The sequence below is a fragment of the Sciurus carolinensis genome, chromosome 3 (assembly GCF_902686445.1).
Source record: "Sciurus carolinensis chromosome 3, mSciCar1.2, whole genome shotgun sequence".
Taxonomy (NCBI): Eukaryota; Metazoa; Chordata; class Mammalia; order Rodentia; family Sciuridae; genus Sciurus; species Sciurus carolinensis.
In genome coordinates this window covers 149,613,291-149,634,774 of record NC_062215.1, presented here as the reverse complement: position 1 = coordinate 149,634,774, position 21,484 = coordinate 149,613,291, and the positions used below count along the sequence as shown (strand labels likewise).

Sequence of the window (21,484 nt, the reverse complement as noted above, 5' to 3'; positions counted from 1 at the left end):
ACTAATTTTTTAGCTTAAAGTTATTGTACAAAATTAACATCTTTAGGGCTACTCTATAAAAAAGGGATCTAGATAGTATTATGAAATACATGGTGACTCAATGTAGCTAGTCTGTCACTATTTACAATTCTTTTAAAAATGCCTAATTCCTGAAGAGATTTATTAATTTATTTAGAAGATTAAAAAGTGCAAGATACATTTCTAAATGCAGAATTAGTTCTAGGGGCAAAGAAGTTTAAGTAAAAGAGTTGACTATTTAATCCAAAATTACAAGATCACATTTGTAGTTCTCTAAAAAATACTGGCAAACTCCATAAAACATTTCCACCCAAAAAAGTTTCACTTAGAGAACACACTAACTTACTAAATCTTTATAAATTTTATACAAAAACAAACCCAGGCAACATATGGAACAACTGGAATTTCATACACTACTACAGGTGGAAATACAAAAATATTACCACCACTTTACAAAAAATTCGAGCAATTTCTTAGAAAGTAAATATATATTTACCATGCAACTGAGGAATTTCATTCAAAATACTCTAAAGAATGAAATCACATTTTCATATATATACTAATATATAAGATATTCATTCATAGCCGCATTATTCACAGTAGCCTAAAGAATACTACTTAGCAGGCTGTAGCTGTGGTTCAGTGGAAGGTTTGCCTTGAATGTGTGGGGCACTGGGTTCAATTCTCAGCACCACATAAACAAATAAATAAAATTTAAAAAAGGTATTGTGTCCATCTACAACTAAAATTTTTTTAAAGAATATACTTAGCAATAAAAAAGAATGAACTAACACAAGAGATAGCACAGTGAGCTGGGTGAGGTGGTGTGCCTGTACTCCCAGCTACTTGGGAGACTGAGGCAGGAGAATTACTTGAAACCAAGTTTGAGACAAAATGGGAAACATGAATTGTCTCCCAAAAAAATATGATCCCATGTGCACATGAACTACGAGACAAATATGAAAAAGTCAAATTCACTACAAAAGTGATTTTTAAGATGAAAACACAAGATATACTTTTAAAATTAAATTAATTCTATATTATTTACTTTATAGTAATAAATATATTTCATATATATGAAATAACTGAAAGACAAAACTAGAGAGAGAGAAAACACACTGATTAATTTTTTTGGAGTGATGGATGGGAGCAGGAACAATGACAACAGACCAAAGGGAAAACTGTGGGGATGATAAAAATGTTCTTATTGACCATACTGGTAAAATGCTACCCAGGCCTAGGGATATAGGTCAGTACTAGTGCCCTTGTCCAACATTTGCAACATCCTAAGTTCAATTCCCAGCATTAAAAAAAAAAAAAAAAAAAGACCTAGTCACACCACGTTATTTGGTCAAACATAAATGAAATAATATGGATATCCACAATATCTATATTGAAATATAAACATGAATATTTATATCCCCAGATACCTTAATCTTAAAAGTAAACCCTAGGTTTTTACTCTATCCAACTGTTCTTTCACATGAAAATCCCTACCTGAATATTTATTTGTAGGAACAAATATGTATTTCATATAAAAGGAATCACTCCAAAAATAATTAAAAAATTAAATTGGGGGGAGCATGTTTTACATGGTACATTGGATAAAGTACTAAACTGAAAAATAAGTCTTCCAGATGACATAATAGAACATTAGAGGTTTTGCTTTGTTAAAATGCAAATGGTCCAACTTTTATATGGGCAATATATTAAGATTTCCTTTTAAGTTCATTTTTCAATCACCCTAAATATAAAAAAGGCCTTTTCCTTTCAGAGATCTGGTATGTGTTCACTTCTATTTTATTTTATTTTCTCACTATCTTTTTTTAACTGTTAATTATTATAATTCACCTGACATTTGTTTGCATGTTCAGAAGCAAAGTGTGACCATAATGAACTTTCCATACCTGAGCATTAAATAAACTTATTCTGAGGAGGAGGATGAGAAGAAGGAAAAGGAAGAGGAGGAGGCAGTCACAAACCTCTTTCTTTCCCAAAGAAATCCAAACCATGCATTTTTTGGTCTTATTCATGATACCAATCAGGTTACAAGCTTACCTGAAACAAAATACATATAACTTCTATAGTCTTTAATGTCTCATCTAACTCATCTCAATTGTCTTTAATGTCTCATCTAACTCATCTGGTTGTAAAACTCTAACACTTTCTTTACAAGTCTGTGCTCCCCCAAAATCTTTATTACTTCAAAAATAAACTTCCTAAGAAAAAGTAAATAAGTAAAATTAAGATGTTCTACCTGTGTTATGAACATATGCTCAAAATCACTGAGGAAATATTCCCATGAGAATTACCTGGCAAGAATTTAAGGCAATAACCCATTTTGCACAGTTCAAAGATTAAAATTTTGCTGAGCAAAGTTAAATATTGTTAATGACAAAAAAAAAGCAAAATCTAGTCAAACAAAACAATATGAACAAACAATAAAACTATCTTTTTCTTTAAAGCAGTAAAGTTCTCCACGAGGTACAATTTTATGCCCCAACAGACATTTGAAGATATCTGCAGACATTCTGTGGTTGTCACAACTGTCAGGTGTGGTGCCACTGACATCTGGGATAGAAGTCAGGGAAACTGTTAAAAATCTTACAATAGACACATATCTCAATAGTACCCCCCCCCACACTCCTTGGCCTATACCCAAAGGACTTAAAATCAGCATACTACAGAGATACAGCCACATCAATGTTCATTGCTGCTCAATTCACCATAGCCAGATTGTGGAACCAACCAAGATGCCCTTCAGTTGATGAATGGATAAAGAAACTGTGGCATATATATACAATGGAATATTACTGCGCAATGAAGAATGATAAAATTATGGCATTTGCAGGCAAATGGATGAAATTGGAGAATATCATGCTAAGTGAGATAAGCCAATCTCAAAAAACTAAAGGACTAATGATCTCGCTGATAAGCGGATGAGGACATATAATGGGGGGTGGGAGGGGTTAGCATTAGGGTTAGGGTTAGGTTTAGGGTTAGGGATAAGAAGGGTGGTAAGAATGAAGGAAAGAAGGACTGTATAGAGGGAAAAGAGGGGTGGGAGGGGTGGGGGGGGGAGGGAAAAAAATAATGAATCAAACATCATTGCCCTATGTAAATTTATGATTACACAAATGGTATGCCTTGACTCCATGTACAAATAGAGAAACAACATGTATCCCATTTGTATACAATAATAAAAAAAAAATAGTACCCCCCCAAAAAATTTATCTGGCAACAGATATTAATAGTGCTAAAGGAAGAAAATGCTACTCTGAAGGGAATAACAATGTAATACATCTTCAAAGGTGGTAGGCAGAGATTTACCAACTGTAAAAGTATCACCTGTTTGGAAATAGGAGTAAACACAACAGTGTTTTCTCTTGTACCAATCTTGAAAAATGTTTTTATCTTTTATATCAAGGAAACTACAGGGCTGGGGTTGTGGCTCAGTGGCAGAGTGCTTGCCTAGCACAAGTGAGGCACTGGGTTCGATTCTCAGCACCACATATTTTAAAAAAATGAATAAAATAAAGATCTATCAACATCTAAAAAATTTAAAAAAAAAGGAAACTACAGTAGCATAGAAAGGCTAAATGAAAGCCAACAATAGCAAGTTTTGGTGTGATTATAGAAAAATTGGAAACCTCAGCATTGTTTTTGGAAATATAAAATAGTACAACCACTTCATACATACCTAAGAGAACTGAAAACATATGTCCACAGAAAAACTTACACAGAAATGTTCGTGGAACCATTATACATAAAAGCCAAATTATAGAGTCAACCCAAATCTTTATCAGTTGATAAATGAACAAATAAAATGTGTGTGTATATCCACTCAATTGAGTACTAATTGATATTAAAAAGAAATGAAGCACTCATATGGAAATTCAACAGATCCTGGATAAAATCCCAAGGAAGTATAAAGCTGGAAGCCTCACTCTTCCTGATTTCCAAACATATTATAAAAGCTACAGAAATGAAACAGTATGATACTGGCACAAAGAGTTATATAGACCAACAGAACAGAAAGTCCAGAAATAAACCCTTGTATATGGTCAAATGATCTTTGATAAGCATGCAAGGATTACACAGAGAAAGGGTGGCTCTTCAACAGATGGATGGAAGAATGAAGTTGGACCCTTACATCACATGCAAAAATTAAGTCAAAATACATTAAAGATATAAATATAAGACCTAGAACCATACAACTCCTAGAGGAAAAGCTTTGTAATATTGGATTTGTTAGGGCTTTCACATATGGAACACCAAATGGAACTACACAAAACTTATAAACTTCTACATAGCAAAGAAAAAAAATCAACAGAGTGAAAAAGAAATCTATGAAATGGGAAATATTACTTATAAGCCATATACATATATATATACATATATATATGAGATAGAGTTAATATGTAGAATATATAAGAAACTCCTACAACTCAGTAACAACAAAATAATATGATTAAAAATGAGCAAAGGGCTGGCATAGACATTTCTTCAAAGATATACAAGTGGCCAAAAAAAAGCATATGAAACAATGTTCACCATCACTAATTATCATGGAAAGGCTTAACAAAACCTTAAGGTATTACCTCATACCCAAAAAGATGGTCACTATCAGAAATGTAAAATACATGTGTTGGCAAAGATGTGGACAAACTGGAGCCCTTGTGCATTGTTGGTGGAAATGTAAAATGGTACAGGTGCTATGTAAAATAGTATGGAAGTTCCTCAAAAATTAAAAAGAGAACTACCACATGATCCAACAATTTTATTTCTGGGTATTTATCCAAAAAAATTAAAAACTGAATTTCAAAGAGCCATTTGTATACCCATTATATCCAGTCAGCTTGGGCTGTAAATACCACAGACAAGTCGGAAATCCAAGTTCAAAGGGCTGGCCATCATTTCATGGTGAGGACTCCCACCCCATCCCCACCAACCTCCACCTCCCATCTCAGAGACAGCCACTTTCTCTCTGTGTGTTCATATGGTATAAAAAGAAAAGAGAGATATGGTATCTTGTACTTCTTGTAAGGGAATCAGTCCTTATGAATTAATTAGTCCCTAAATTTATGATCTCATGTAACCTTCATCACCTCCTCATAGGTCCAATTCTCCAAACACAAGCACACTGGGATTTACTTTCAACATAAATTTGAGGAGGGTACAATGCTGTCCATACTACCCATGTTCACTTCAGCATTATTTGTACTAGTCACGGGGTGGAAACAACCTAGATGTTTATCAATGGATAAACAAAATGTGATATATACATATGATGGAATACCATTCGGTCTTTAATTTAAAAAAAAAAAAAAAGTAAATTGGGCTGGGAGCGTGGCTCAATGGTAGAGTGCTTGCTTAACTAGCATGTGTGAGATCCTGGGTTCAAACAGTAACAACAAAAAAAATATAAGTCCTGTCATATGCTACAGCAGGGATGAACATTCATGACATTATGATAAGAGAAATAAACTAGTCACAAAAGACCAAATACTGCATATTCTACTTATATGAAGTACCTACAGTCAAACTCATAGAAATAGATAGTAAAATGGTAGTTGCTAAGGACTTGAGAAAGAGGAAATGGGGAGTTGTGTTTGGTGAATGTAGAATTTCAGTCATGCAGATGGGGGATTCTGGGGATCTGTTGCACAGCAACAAACGTGTGGTTGATAATATTGTTGCATATCTGGAAATTGTAGCAGGGAAATTTTATATTATACTTTTTTTTGCCACGGTAAAGAAAAAAATGGAAGAAAATACAGATGTACACTATAATGTTAATAAACATGAAACTAGTCACAAAAGATCACAAGTTGTATGATTCTATTTATATAAAATATCTAAAATAGGTACAAATACAAGAAAATTGATTAACAGTTGTGTATAACTGGAACGAAACAGGTTCTGTGGAGGGAAAAGGAATAACTGCTGAGTAAGAGCTTTCATATTAGAAAATCTTATGATAAATATGAGCTATAAAATCACAGATCACTGAAATTTGACTAGGATAAGAATCTTAAGATTCATTTAGAATCATCTCTTTTACTTAAAAGGGATTAATAGAATGAGTGAATCTCCTAAAAAACAATTCCATTATTCCATTTTCAACACATTTTTGATTTTTTTCTTTTCTGCAGTGCTGCAGATCAAACTCTGGGCCTCAAGCATGCTATTTTCTCTACATCCCCAGCCCATTCTGTAATTTTTTTTTGGTGTGGGGGGGGCGGTTACCGGTGATTGAACTCAGGGGTACTCGGTCACTGAGCCATATTCCCCAGCCCTATTTTGTATTTTATTTAAAGACCAGGTCTTACTGAGTTGCTTAGCACCTTGCTTTTGCTGAGGCTGGCTTTGAACTCGAGGTCCTCCTGCCTCAGCTTCTGGAGCTGCTGTGATTACAGGCATGCGCTACCATGTCAGGTCCATTTTGTACTATTTAAATGAAGTAGATCAGTGACTATTCAAGAGTGTCTGAATTTCAAAAAATATAATGTATTACAAATAAATTTTGTTTGCTGGTTTTCCTCTTAAAGTAGAAGAGAGATTATGATTGTTGAAAACTGAAAGATGAGTATAGTGAATATTTTCTATGTGGGAAAATAGATAAATACTAATCAATATTGTTTTAATATCTAAAGAAATATATAACATTTTTTGTAACTAAAATACTCAACAAACTATGTGTATTAGCCAGGGTTCTCTAGAGAAAGAGAATCAACAGGAAGTATGATTATAAAAAGAGGACTTATTAGATTGGCTTACATGACCAGAAGCTGGTTATTCCACAATGGCAATCTGCAGGCTAGAGCTGGAAGAACCAGTAGCTGCACAATCAAAGAGGTGGAAGCCCCAGAACAAGTCCCAACAGTGCTACCCTAGTCCAAGACCAGGGTTTCTGGAAACTACCTGGAGAATCACTGGCAGAGTCTGCTTTGGAAGAGTGAAGAAGCAAGAGTCCAATATCCTCAGACAACTGAAGCAGCAATCAAGAACCCATTCAAGAAGCTTGCATCTTAGTCGAGCTTGCATCTGCATCTGCTTCCTTGTTCTTCCAACATTTATTCCATCCAAACTAGGTGTATTAGTCAGCCACCATCCTATTGAGTGGTGCTGCCCACACTTAGGGAGGGCAGTTCACTATCAGTTCATTATCCCACATTCCAATCATTTCTAGACCTGCCCTCATTGACGCATCCAGAATCCTCTTAATCATGGGCATCTATTAATCCAATCAAGTTGACAATTCAAATTAACCACTACACTAGGAGTAGAAGAGAACCTCCCAAACTGAGAAAGGCATCTATGAAATAGGTAATAATATAAAATATAAAACTTATCAACTTAATATAAAACTTAATGGTAAAAAATTAAAAACTTTTCCCATGAGATCAAGAACAAAGAAAGATATTGGCACCCTCACTTCTAATCAATAATCAATAATGTCCTGGGAAATTAGGCAAAAAATAAAAATAAAAACAATGAAATAAAAAATATTCAGATTAGAAAGGAAGAAGTAAAGCCATCTGTTTGCAGGTGACATGGTCATATATATATAGCAAATCCTAAGGAATCAACAACAAAAACTACTAGATCTAATTAATGAGTTCAGCAAGATTATAGAATACAAGATAAATATACAAAACCCAATTATATTTCTATACACCAATAGTGAACCATCTGAAAGTGAAATTAAGAAAATGATTCCACTCATAATAGTATCAAAAGAATAAATTAGGAATAAATTTAACAAAAGAAATGTAAGACTTACTAAAAACTACAAAACATTGTCAAAAAGATTTGAATAAATGGAAAGACATTCCATTCTCATAGATTTCAGGACAATATTGTTAAGATGGCAGTACTTCCCAAATTGATCTACATATTCAATGCAATCCCTACCAAACACTAGTTACATTTCTTGCAAAACCTGGCAAGCTACTTTTAAAATATATGGAAATGCCAGAGTCCCAGAGTAGCCAAAACAATCATGAAAAAGAACAAGTTGGAGTACTTGCATTTCCTGATTTCAAAAAAAAAAAATCAAAAAATCAAGACACTGTGATATGGTGTGACACTGGTATGAAGAAAAACATACATCGATGGAAAAGAATTTGAAAATTCAAAAATTTATATGAAATATAAATATATATATATTTCATATATTTCAACAAGGATAATAAGATAATTCATGGGGTAAAAATTAGCCTTTGCATCAAATGGCAGTGTGACAACTGGATATCCATGTGCAAAGGAATAAAGTCGAATCCCCTACATCACATTATATACAAAAATGAACTACAATTACTCACAGATCCTAAATTTAAGAGCTAAAACTTTAAAACTTTTAAAGAAAATATAGGTGTATATCTCTGTGACCTCGAATTAGATAGTAGTTTCTTAGCTATGGCAACAAAAAGTATAGCAACAAATGGAAAAAAAAGATAAATTGGATTTCATCAAACTTTAAAATTTCTGTGCTTCAGAGTACACCATCCAGAAGGTAAGGATAACTCACAGAATATTTAAAAAAAAAAAAAAAAAAAACTCTTATACCTCAAACATACAGACCAGCAATTCCACTTCTAGATATACAGCCAGGACATAAAAACAAGTCCACACAAAATCTCTTACATGAATTTCCATAATAGCATTATGTATAATAGCCAAATAGTAAAAACAAGAAAATGCCTATCCATTGATGATGAAGGAAGAAATAAAATATAGTATACCCATACTGAAATATTATTAGGCAACAAAAAGAAATGAACTATGAGACATGCTATGATATGGATGAATCTTGAAGACACTGTACAGTGTAAAAGAAGCCAAACACAGTGGGGTGTGGTGGTGCCTATGATCCCTGCTACTCAGGAAGTTGAAGAGGGAGGATGGCAGGTTCAAGGTCAGCCTAGGCAACTTAGCAAGATCTCAAAATTTTAAAAGGCTGGGGATGTAGTTTAGTGGCGAAGCACCTGCCTAGCATGTGCAAGGCCCTGGGTTCAATTCCAAGTACTGCAGGGAGAAGAATTTATATCTTTTTGAATGGGAAAAAAATAAAAACAGAAATAAACATGGGTTCATGGTTCACAGCCACTGGTTTTTTTTAGTTTATTTATTTTTATTGGTGCATTATAATTTTACATAATAGTGAGATTCATTATGCCATATTTGTATATGCACATAACATAACTTGCTCAATCTGATTCCCCAATTCTTCTGGATTTGTTGATTGCAATGGATTTTGCAGTAACCCTTGGTTGTTAAATGAATATACTTTTGATCAAATTAAAGTTTATTCCTATTCCTAAGCTCATTTTAAATTATTTAGTGGGGCTGGTGGGTTTGGGGAAGTGATTTTCCATTCCTTACAATAATACAATACTGACATACATGTACAGAATAGGTACACAGAAAATATATGGGTAATCATTTCCTAGAATTGATAATTCTTTCTAACAATGTGTCTGCTATTATTATAGCTATAAACTCTGCATAACAATATTTACAAATGTTTCTGAGAACAAACACAATGAGCTTCCAGTTAGGGAAACACATGTACACCTGTAAATAATTTCCTTTAAATTATATTCATACTATTTGCAACAAGGTTATCTCATAACCCTACACTACTTTTCCTCAGAAAATAAAAAAAATTCAGCCTTTGGTGAAAATTGAACTATCCTTTCTAACAGAAAAAGCTATTTTAATTAACACTATAACTGAAAATACCAAGACATTAATTTAGAGGAGACTCTAGACTTTAGAGGAAAAAACTGAGACTGTGGTCCCTATCAGGAGAAATGTCACCACAAAGAACATTTTTGCTCTTCCTTCCAAAAGCTGTTTACCTATCTTCTGTTCTACCACAACCACCATAATTGAGACTCTACCTGTTATGAATTAATCTTTATCTTAACCCATATTCCAGGGGTTCTAAACCTAAAGGCTTCAGAATTTTCTACATGGGAAATGGGAAATGATCACAGCTTTCATCTTAAAGGAGAAAACCTGAAGGCATGATGGATATTGTAAACAAAGAAACCTGATGAATATCTTTTCATTGAGCAGAGCTGCTGGCTGTCCAAAAACTACATCATTTATTTGAAGAACTGAACCATGACTCTAGCCCAATTAAAATCACTGCCATTTTGCCTAAAGAACATTTATTAAGTTTGGATGTGAGTTGTCCCCTAAAAGCTGATGTGTGAGACAATGCAAGAAAGTTCAGAGAAGAAATGATTAGGTTATGAGAGCTTTAACCCAATTAGTGGCGTGTGGCTGGAGGAGGTGGGACACTGGGGTCGAGATTTTGAGATATATATCTGACAAGTGGAGACCTCTGCTTTCTGATCATCATGAGAGCTACTTCCCTCTGCCATACTCTTCTGCCATGATGTTCTGCCTCACCTCGGCCGAAGGAATGGAGCTGGCCTTCTACGGATGGAGACCTCTGAAACCATGAGTCCTCAAATAAACTTTTCCTCCTCTACAATTATTCTGGTGGGGTCTTTTAGACACAGCAGCAAAAAAGCTGACTAAAACAATACAGCACATAAAATCAACAAAATTCGCTATGAAACAACCACAACAAAGAAGCATTAATTCAGGCTAGAGAGAGTTAATGCAAAATACAAAAGTACTGTTTATGATTCAGATCACTAACTCGATGCCCCACTAGCTGACAGGCAATTTGTCTGATTTAATAATCCCACAGTTAACTAAGAAAAGTGTCTCTCCCTTGTGAGGAATTCAGGAAAGCCCATAGATGTTACTGGATAAGGGTAAAACAGTAAAATCAGGCAACTTTGTTCAAAAGACTACATTTTTTTTTAACAATTCAGAGTTATCTTCATCCTGTTAATATTCTTCATTATCATTTAAGATAGTAATGTAAATGTACTAGTTTTCTACAGCTATTGTGACAAAGTACTATAAATTGGCTGACTCACAACAACAGAAATGCATTGTATAGTTCTAGAAGGTAGAAGTCCAAAATTAAGGTGTTCACTCTGAAACCTGAAGGAAGAATTCTTTCATGGTTCTTCTAACTTTTAGCCAACACAACAATCTTGGTGTTCCTTAGCTTATAAATACATCTCTGCCTCTACCATACTATTTTGTTTCTTCTATATGTCTCAGCATCCACTGCTTATCTTATCAGGACCTCAACCATACTGAACTAACACCAACTCCAACTTCATCTTAACTACATCTGCAAAGACTCAATTTCTAAGTAAGTTCATGTTAACAGGTATCAGTATCAATGCATTAGGACTTAAACATACTTTTCAGAGGGACACAACTCAACTTATAACAACGACCATTTATCTACGAATGGTTATCCACAAGCTTATTTCTGTAAGTAATTATATATTCATATGTCCATTTTCTACCAGGATTATTGCATAAGATTGTATAGTGCTATACAAAATAATCCTAACCCTAGCACAACCATGCCCTTTACAAGAAAGGAATTAAAATAGAAATGGAAAGATTACCCTATTTTCTAAAAAGTTCTTCAATTAATGAATGTTTAAAGAACTTTTTTTTACATTTGCTTTTTAGTTATACATGACAGCAAAATGTATTTTGACATATTATATATACATGGAGTATAACTGCCCATTCTTGTGGTTGTACATGATGTGGGGTTACACTGGTCGTGTATTCACATATGAACATAGGAAAGGAATGTCCAATTCATTCCACTGTCTTTTCTATTCTTATCCCCCCTCCCTTTCCTTCTTTCCCCTTTGTCTAAGTCCCTGAACTTCTATTCTCCCTCACCTCCCCTTGTGTGTTAGCATCTGCATATCAGAGAGAACTTTTATCCTTTGATTTGGGAGGACTACTTTATTTCATTTAGCATGATAGTCTCTATTTCCATCCATTTATGAGCAAATGCCATAATTGTATTCTTCTTTATAGCTGAGTAATTTTCCACTGTATGTTTGTAAGAGAGACTATTTCTAAGCAGAGGTCTGTTTGTGTATCTTTAATGTGAACAAACTACTGCAACAAAACTTAAGGATGACTTTTTAATTCAATGGATACTTTTTTTTTTTTTTTTTTCTTTTTTGAAACAGAGTCTTGCTATGTTGCCCAGGCTGGTCTTGAACTCCTGGGCTCAAGCATTCTCCAGCCTCAGCTTTCCAAGTAGGAGGACTGGAATTAGGCTCTACTGCACTCAGCATCACTTTTTAATCCTTTTATTAATTATCCCTAACATGTTTGGCATTAATAAACATACATTCTTCATTGGCTTTGAACCTGATTTTTGAATCTTGATTTTCTTACATCTCTAGTTATTTTTCCATGTATTTTGCAAGCCACTTCACCTCCGTGGATCTCTTAAGTGTTGGTAATCTCCAGGGTTCTATTCTGAACATTGTTTTATTCATTCAATACTCCATCTCTAGAACAATGAACTGGCTTCATAAACTAACAGTTCTCTAATGACCTGCAAATCTCAATCTTACATTTTCCCTGAGCTCCAAACTTGTATATCAAATAAACTTCTACACATTTCAACTTGGAAAATCCATAGTCATCTCACACAACTCGGCATTTCTCAAAAGTGAATTCATTATTTTCCCTCTCGCACCATTCTCCAACCTGTTCTTCCTCTTATAAATGCAGTAAGGGGGCAGCTTTATGGGAGGGGAAAGGAAAGATGATAATGAGAGGCAATACAGCATGAAGGTTAAGGGTCTGGACTTTGGACTATATCTATTTAAATCTCACTCCTAGTTACTAGTTGTGTGACTTTGCATTTCTAGAAGTTTGTGATTCTAAGTCAAAGTTAAGCCAAATATTACAATATGATATCACTAGTCTTCACCTATATCCAATCTGTCATCTTCTCCCTGAAACTCTCATCTTCTTGAAACTTTATCACTCAATACAGAGATGAACATTTCACTTACCCCTCATGACTTCATTTCCACCAGATCCTACCTTCACCATCTAACTGCCAATTTCCAAAGAAAAATTATATTACTAATAGTCCTGTAATCATTTTTGTATCAAATTGACTGGGCTAAGGGATGCTCAAATTGCTAACAAAACATTATTTCTGATGTATCTGTAAGATTTTTCCAGAAGAGAATAGCATTTGAATCAACAAACTGAATAAAGATGATTCCCCCACAACCACCAATGTGGGCAGACATCATCCAATCTGTTGAGGACTTAAATAGAATTTCAAAAGCAGAAAAGGATAAATTCTGTCATGCATCTTGAGCGGGGTCATCTCCTGTCTTTGGATGGCAGAACCAAGGACTTCAGGGACTTATACCAGCACATGCCCATTCCTTGGTCTCCTGCCTTGGGCTGGGTGTTATACCATTGGCTCCTCTGGTCTTCAGACCTTAACACTCAGACTGAATCGCACTGTCAGCTTTCCTTCTTCAGCTTGTCTATAATATATCATGGAATAACCTGGTCTCCATTATCACGTAAGCCAAATTCCATAATAAAGTTCCTCTTAAACATATATATGTTTGTTCTGTTTCTCTGGAGAATACTAATACAAGAGTAATACTGAAATTTAGACATGGGACTTGTTGCCTCTCGATCTGGCAAAGCAACACTCTTAGAACACCCTAGACAGATGCTACCTTACCAGCTGGCAGATGGTTAGATGATTTTCAGCCTCAAACTGCTATGGAACAGGGCCAGGTCAAACCTCAAAGCTGAAAATTAGACTGAACATTTGAGAACCACTTTATCATTTTAGTTTAAGAAAAAACAGATATCTGCTGTCTTCAGTATATTTTTAACTAAGGTGAAAATTTAAAAACTTTGAAAACTTGCAAAACAAATGTCAATACTATATAAGATGACTTTAAATATTTTAAGATTAAATTCTAAGAAACAACAGATGTACACATCTGGTGCACATTACATAACATTTAAACTAAGATCTTTTAAGATTAAAATTTAAAAATCATAAATTCATAAAATCAAGAATCAACACAAACTATAATTCAAAACAGAATAAGAGAAGCCATCACTTATCCTCAACTCATTATTATTTATGCTAAGTCAAGATTTTTAATCTTAGCATTACTTGCGTGTAGGGCCAGATAATTCCTTGTTACGGGAGTTGTCATATACACTGTAGGATGTTTAGCAACATCCCACACTTCTATCCAGTAAATGCTAATAGCAACCTCTAGTCACTACAACCAAAAATGTCTCCATATACCGCCCATCTCCTTTAGTGCAATATTACCTCTGGTTAAAACCACTGTGATAATGAAATTAAACAGCATGATGCAAAATAATCTCAATAACTGGTAAGAAATAAACCATTACTCATGTTATTATTTATTTATTTATTTATTTGGCACCAGGGATTGAACCCAAGGGCACTCGACCACTGAGCCACATCCCCAGCCCTATTTTGTATTTTAATTAAAGACAGGGTCTCACCTAGGTGCTTAGTGCCTTGCTGTTGCTGAGGCTGGCTTTGAACTCACAATCCTCCTGCCTCAGCCTCCCAACTCACTGGGATTACAGGTGTGTACCACTGCACCTGGCTCATGTTAAATATTAATGACTTTTCTACTTACATGTGAATTTTTTGTGATCTAAAAGTTAATAGTATTTTCAACTATAAATGAAAATAAATCCCAACGGAATTTTCTGACGGCCTGAGTTCTTCAGAAATCATATTGTGCTGGGATCCTGGCTCAGTGGTAGAGCGCTTGTCTCGCACATATGAGGCACTGGGTTCGATCCTCAGCACCACATAAAATGAATAAATAAAATAAAGGTATTATGTCCATCTACAACTTAAAAAATTTTAAAAAGAAGAAATTATGTTTAAGGACGGGGAAGGAAACTAACATTTGCCATTTCAAATCTACTGAAGAGTATTGTACTATGCTAGTTCTTTTATACAATTTATTGTTTTTCTGTTTTTTGTCTTTTGTTTTTTGGCAGTACTGGGGATTGAAGCCAAGGCCTTGTGCTTGCGAGGCAAGCATTCTACCAACTGAGATATATCCCCAGCCCCCAATTTATTGTTTTTAATAACAAATACCCCAGACTGGGGTTGTGGCTCAGTGGTAGAGCACTTGCCTAGCACATGAGGCCCTGAGTTTGATCCTTAGCACTCCATAAAAAAATAATAATAATAATATAAAGGTATTGTGTCCATCTACAACAAAATATATATATACATATATATATATAAATAATAATAATACTCTACATACCTATAGTTAAGTACTGGTACTTATACATAAATAGAATACTTTTAAAAAGACATAAGAAAATAATAAAAGTGGCTGCAAGGATTTTTCATTGTATATTCTTTTGTAGTCACAGAATTTTTAAATAAATGAATATTTTACATGTTCCACTTTTAAAAGGCATTTAAATAAGCCAAATTGTAATACACACATTTTACAGATTAGGAAACTAAGACTCAAAGAGGCTTAAAGTCAATGGATCAAGGTTACTGAAAAATAATACAAACAAAACTCTAGGCTTGTATCATTACTATTTTTCTTGTTTGATGGTACTAAGGACTGACCCCAAGAGCACTTTACCAGTGAGCTACATTCCCAGCCCTTTTTATTTTCTATTCTGAGACAGGGTCTTGCTAAGTTACCCAGGCTGGCCTTGAACTTGCAATCCTACTGCCTCTGCATTTCAATTCACTGAGATTGCAAGTGTGCATCACTGTGCCCAGTTAGACTTGTGTTGTTCTGTAGACTCATTAGCAGCATCAGAATACTCTGGAAATAAATTGTGTCAAGTCGTTATTTTATAAAATACTTTGAGCAATAATAAGTGTTGGCGTGCATGTGGGGGTAAAGGCACACTTGTACATTGCTGGTGGAGTTGCAAACTGGTGCAGCCATTCTGGAAAGCAGTATGGAGATTCCTCAGAAAACTTGGAATGGACACACCATTTGACCCAGCTATCTCACTCCTCGGTTTATACTCAAAGGACTTAAAATCAGCCTACTACAGTGATGCAGTCACATCAAGGTTCATAGCAGTTCAATTCACAATAGCTAGATTGTGGAACCAACTTAGATGCCCTTCAATTGATGAATGGATAAAGAAACGGTGGTATATATACACAATGGACTATTACTCAGCCATAAAGAAGAATAAAATTATGGCATTTGCTGGTAAATGGATGAAACTGGAAAATATCATGCTAAGTGAAATAGGCCAAGCCCAAAAAACCAAAGGCCGAATGTTTTCTCTGATAAGTGCATGATGACTTATAAAAAGGGGGGAAGAGAAGAATGAAGGAACTTTGGATGGTATAGAGGGAAAAGGGGTGGGAGGGGGTGGGGATGGAAAAACAGTAGAATGAAACAGACAGTATTACCCTATATATATGTATGATTACATGAATGGTGTGAATCTATAGTGTGTACAACCATAGAAATGAAAAGTTGTACCCCATTTGTGTACAATGAATCAAAATGTGTCTGTAAAAATAAAAAAAAAATTTCAATTTAAAAAAATTACAAAAACAACAACAAAAAATAAAAATAAAATACTTTGTATATATTACCAAATGACCTATCAATTTGACAAATTGGGAAAAAAAGAATGGATCAAACTGCTTTACCAATAATGTCAAACTGTGCCTGACTTAATTATAAATCATCAATTTCATTCTATATTGTAATTAACTTAGCTCATTCAAAAGGAAAAAAAAATTTTTTTTGGTACCAGGGGCTGAACCCAGGGGCACTTAACCACTGAGACACATCCCCAGCCCTTTTTTATTTTGAGACAGGGTCTTACTAAATTGCTGAGGCTGGCTTTGAACTTGCGATCCTCTTGCCTCAGCCTTCCAAGCCACTGGGATTACAAGCATGTACCACTAGACCCAGCTCAATAATTCCTAAAAAAAAATTAATTAATTAATTAAAAACTCCACATATTAAAACTCCAAGGAATATAAAAATAGTAAACTGCCCCTACCTCAAGAACTCTATATCTAATGGGAAAAACAATCATGTGAACCGAGAATCATAAAACACAAGAAATCTATCAAATATTGCATGCTGTTATAGACTAAAACTCTCCCAAATTAGAACTCTTACCATGTTATATTTTGTTTCTCTCACCTATTAGACAATGGGGTCCAGCAGAATTTATCTATTGAACTCATAATGAATATCTTTTTAACTCTAGTCCCTAGAAGAATGTCAGGCATAAAAGGTATTTGTATTAGTCAACTTGGGCTGCCATAAGAAAATACCATAGAATAGATGGCCTAAACAATAAAAATTTATTTTCTCACAATTTTGGAAAATAGAAATCTGAGACAGGGTACCAGTATGAGGTCTCTCTTCCTTAATCCAATGCTACAGGATTAAGATTTCTACCCTATGACCTCAATTAACCTTAACTGCCTAGCTCCAATTACAGTTGTTGTAAGCCTTATAAGAAGAGCAAGAAAGATTTCTTTCTTTTCACTCTGACACACTAAGGAAAGGCCATGGTGAGTTGGCAGCCACATGGCTGCCATAAAAACAGGAAGAGGAAGTTCTCACCAGAATCTGACACCCTGTTTCAGACCTACAGACTTCAGAACTGTGAGAAAACAAATTTCTGTTATTTAGCCCACCTGTTCTAGTAGACTAATAATTCCTAATGTGCTAGACACTATACTAGGAGTTAAAAAGATATAGTAGTTAAAAAGATATTCACCATGAATTAAAGAAAAAAATTCTACACTCAAGGACCCCATTGTCTAATAGGGAAGAGAGACAAAGCACAATATATTAAGTGCTCTAATTTAAGAAGGAAAAAAGAATTTTGACAAATCTAACACTGCTTAACCCCTCTACAGAGCATCAAAGAATACTAAGAAATGACAATATCATAGACATATAACTTGAGTTGAATTATGATAGATAACTAAGGATTCATATAACAGAACAGGAGAAGAGGAAATTCCAAGCAAGGGGACTATCATAAGCTTAAGTTTGGAGAGACTATGTTAAGCTCCAGTAACCATAAACAGTTCAGAACTGCTGGAATGCAGAATGGGAAAGGGAGAGTAGTAGGAAATGATGCTGAAAATGTAAGCAGGAACCAGATGATGGATGTGCCATGATAAGAAGTTTGAACTTCATTTGTAGGCTACAGGGAACCATGATTAATTTTAAGCAGGGGAATAAAATGAATAGATTTGTACTTTAGAAAAGTACTCTGGTAGAGTGTGAAAAACAGATTGGGGGGAGAGAGAAGAAGAATACTACACCAGTTACAAAGCTACTGCAGTAGTATAGGGGGAGAACTGAAAAAGGCAGAAACAGAAAAATAGTAAGGAAATGAATTATGGAGATATTTATGGGACCAAGAGGAATTAGCACAGGGCTGAAGTCATTCAAAACAATTTAACATCAGTCCTTGCACAATTCCTTAGCTTCTTTGAATGCCTTGCATATACAATGGGAGTAAGAAAAATCAGAACTGTAGCAGGGACAGATAGGGAAGTGAAACAATAAAGGTTATTTCTTATAATGGTGCAGTAGAGGTATAATACAATTCTTAAGAAGTGCTAGGAGAATGAAAAAAATGAAGAAATGACAGTGTAGGAATGAAAAAGTTTTTAAGGCTCAGAGGATATTGGGAGTTTGTCATCAGCCTACTTTTTAATTTCTTTAGTTAGTAACTTATTTTTAAGCCTGCAAAAGTACTGCATATTCGCTACAAAATTGAATTGCAGAAATACATGACACAATGAATTTATCACTAAATACAATATATTTTACCTTCCTTTTTTTTTTTTTTTTTTGTGTGTGTGTGTGGTGCTGGGATTGAACCCAGGGCCTTGTATATGCAAGGCAAGTACTCTACCAACTGAGCTATAGCCCCATCCCCTCCCCACTTTTTTCCTTTGGTGTATTTTACCTTTAATGTATCTCTAGACTCAACTATATATACCATTCTCTAACCAAGGTTCCAATGCTAGTCTTAGTTGTCAAAATCTCCTTTTTTAAAAAAAGTGTTTAGTTGTAGATGAACACAATACCTTTACTTTATTTGATTGTTATGTGGTGCTGAGGATGGAATCCAGTGCCTCAAACATGCCAGGCAAGCTCTCTACCACTGAGCAATTAAACCAGGCCCAACTGTTATCATCTCTTGCCTGAACAACTTTGACAGTCTCTTTACTAGTTTGTCCACATCATCTTTAATCCAGTCTACATGTGGTAACCAGAGCAATTTTACTATTTAAATTAGGTAATACATGCTCATAGTAAGAAAAGACAATCATACCAAGGCATACAGTCCAAAGTCACCCCATCATCCCAGTTCTTAAATCATTTAATTCTCTCTATATTAGTAAAAACAAACTGATTATATATAATAACAAGCTCAGAATTTCAAAATTTCAGTGACTTTAAACAAGAGGTTCCCTCCATTCCCTTGTTCATGCTCCTGTCCTATGAGAAGGAAAAGTTTCTTGTTGGTGACAACTCTGGTTCCATTCACCTTTCTACCTCCAAATTCCTAAAATTCTTCTCCTGGAAGCACCATTCAGTCTCAAATCATGTAAAACTTGTTAAAAGGGGGAGAGTTTTACTACCAAACATCATAAAAAGTGCTACGAGTATTACAATAATAGAGACTGAAGATTGTGGGTAAAACCCCTTTAGTAAAGGTAACTGCACACTGCGAACATATCCTTACTTGGTTTTAAAAGAAACTTAAGAGGCTGGGGATATACAGCTCAATGGTACCATGCTTGCCTAGCATGGTGTGAGGCCCTGGGTTCAATCATCATTACAGAAAAAAAAAAAAAAGAAAGAAAGAAAGAAAAAGAAATACAGTAACATCATTTCTTGTTTGGTTTTTGTTTGTTTGTTTATGGTAGTTATAGATTTACAGCATGCCATATTGTATTTGTTTATTTTTATGTGGTGCTAAGGATGGAACCCAGTGCCTCACACATGCTAGGCATGGACTCTGCCACTGAACTACAGCCCCAACCCCTCTATTTCTTGTTTTTAAACAAAGTTTGATAACATTTTTTTCTTCATTGGTTGGACTTCGTATACATTTTTAAAAAGAATTTTTTTTTTTTTTTTTTTTTTGCTAAATATTGTCTTTAAAACTCCTCCCCTTCTATAGATGGATTATACACTCCAGTCGGGATACAGTTAAAAATGCACAGGGCTGGGGAGATAGCTCAGTCGGTAGAGTGCTTGCCTCTCAAGCCCTGAGTTAGATCCCCAGCACCGCAAAAAAAAAAAATGCATATTCAGGAATGCCAGCAGGCCCAGACTCCAATTTAAATCCAGAAGCCAGAACTAGAAGCAATTAGAGAAAGGAGTATAAATATGTCAGAGAAAACAATAAAATTTACTAACTGTCTCTGTGTAAATTATTTTAATTAGTTGTGCCATTCAATTTAGTAAAAATATTCCCTTCAAGTTTCTAGTTGCTCAGTATTCCTTTGAATGTACTTTGAATAGAAGTTATTATCAGCTTACTTCTGATCATGATCAATGACTCCCTTTTAATTTTTTAAATTTAAATTTTTAATTTTTGCAGTGAGGGGAATCTAGCTCAGGAACTTGCTCTTAGCAGGAGGTCCACCACTGATCTACACCCCCCAGTCTTTTATTATTTTCTTTCTTAGTCTATTTTAGTTAGATGAATCTTAATTTCTCTTATTATTACAAATAATAAGCATTAGGCAATTAATTATTCAATTCTAATTCCAGGAAAAATGGGAGGAATAAGTAAGTATTGTTAGGAAAATCTTCTAATTCCTTCTGATTCCTTTTGTTTGTTTGTTTAATGGTACTGGGGATTGAGTCTGCAGGATTAAGCATGCAGAGTGCTATCACTGAGTTAACCTCCAGCCCCTTACTTTTTTTTTTTTTTTTTTAACAAGGGTTTTTCTAATTCCTCATACTGCTTTTTCAGGAAAAAAGTAATACTGAAAAACTAAAGTATCAACAGGATACTCTTCTCTTCTGGAGACATTAGAAACTCTAAACATGTAAGATCTTACTTATGGAAAGTGAAACTAGTGTCAAAATTGCACTTAAAAATAAGACCCTAAAGATGGGGCTGGGGTTGTGCCTCAGTGGTGGAGCACTTGCCTAGCATGTGTAAGGTACTGGATTTGATTCTCAGCACCGCATATAAATAAATGAATAAAAATAAAGGTCCATCAACAACTAAAAATATATATATAAATTAAAAAAAAAAAAAAAAAAGACCCCATGGGACTCAGATTGTGGCTCAGTGGTAGAGGACTTGACTGTCATGTGTGACCACCTGGGTTCAATCCTCAGCACTGCATATAAATAAAAAAAATAAAGGTCCATTGACAACTAAAAAACTATTTTTAAAAAATTTTTAAAATAAAAAAAATTTTAAAAGACACTAAAGATAAATAATAAAAACTGTCTGGAAAAAGTTCCCTTAATGAGTACTTAAA

At 34.6% G+C, this 21,484-nt stretch overlaps 1 protein-coding gene across 2 annotated transcripts in view; it reads right to left on the bottom strand.

The window, feature by feature from the left end:
• The window catches only part of Bmpr2 (bone morphogenetic protein receptor type 2), a 155,388-nt gene that overhangs the window by 87,655 nt on the left and 46,249 nt on the right, over nt 1-21,484 (bottom strand). The window lies entirely within an intron of this gene.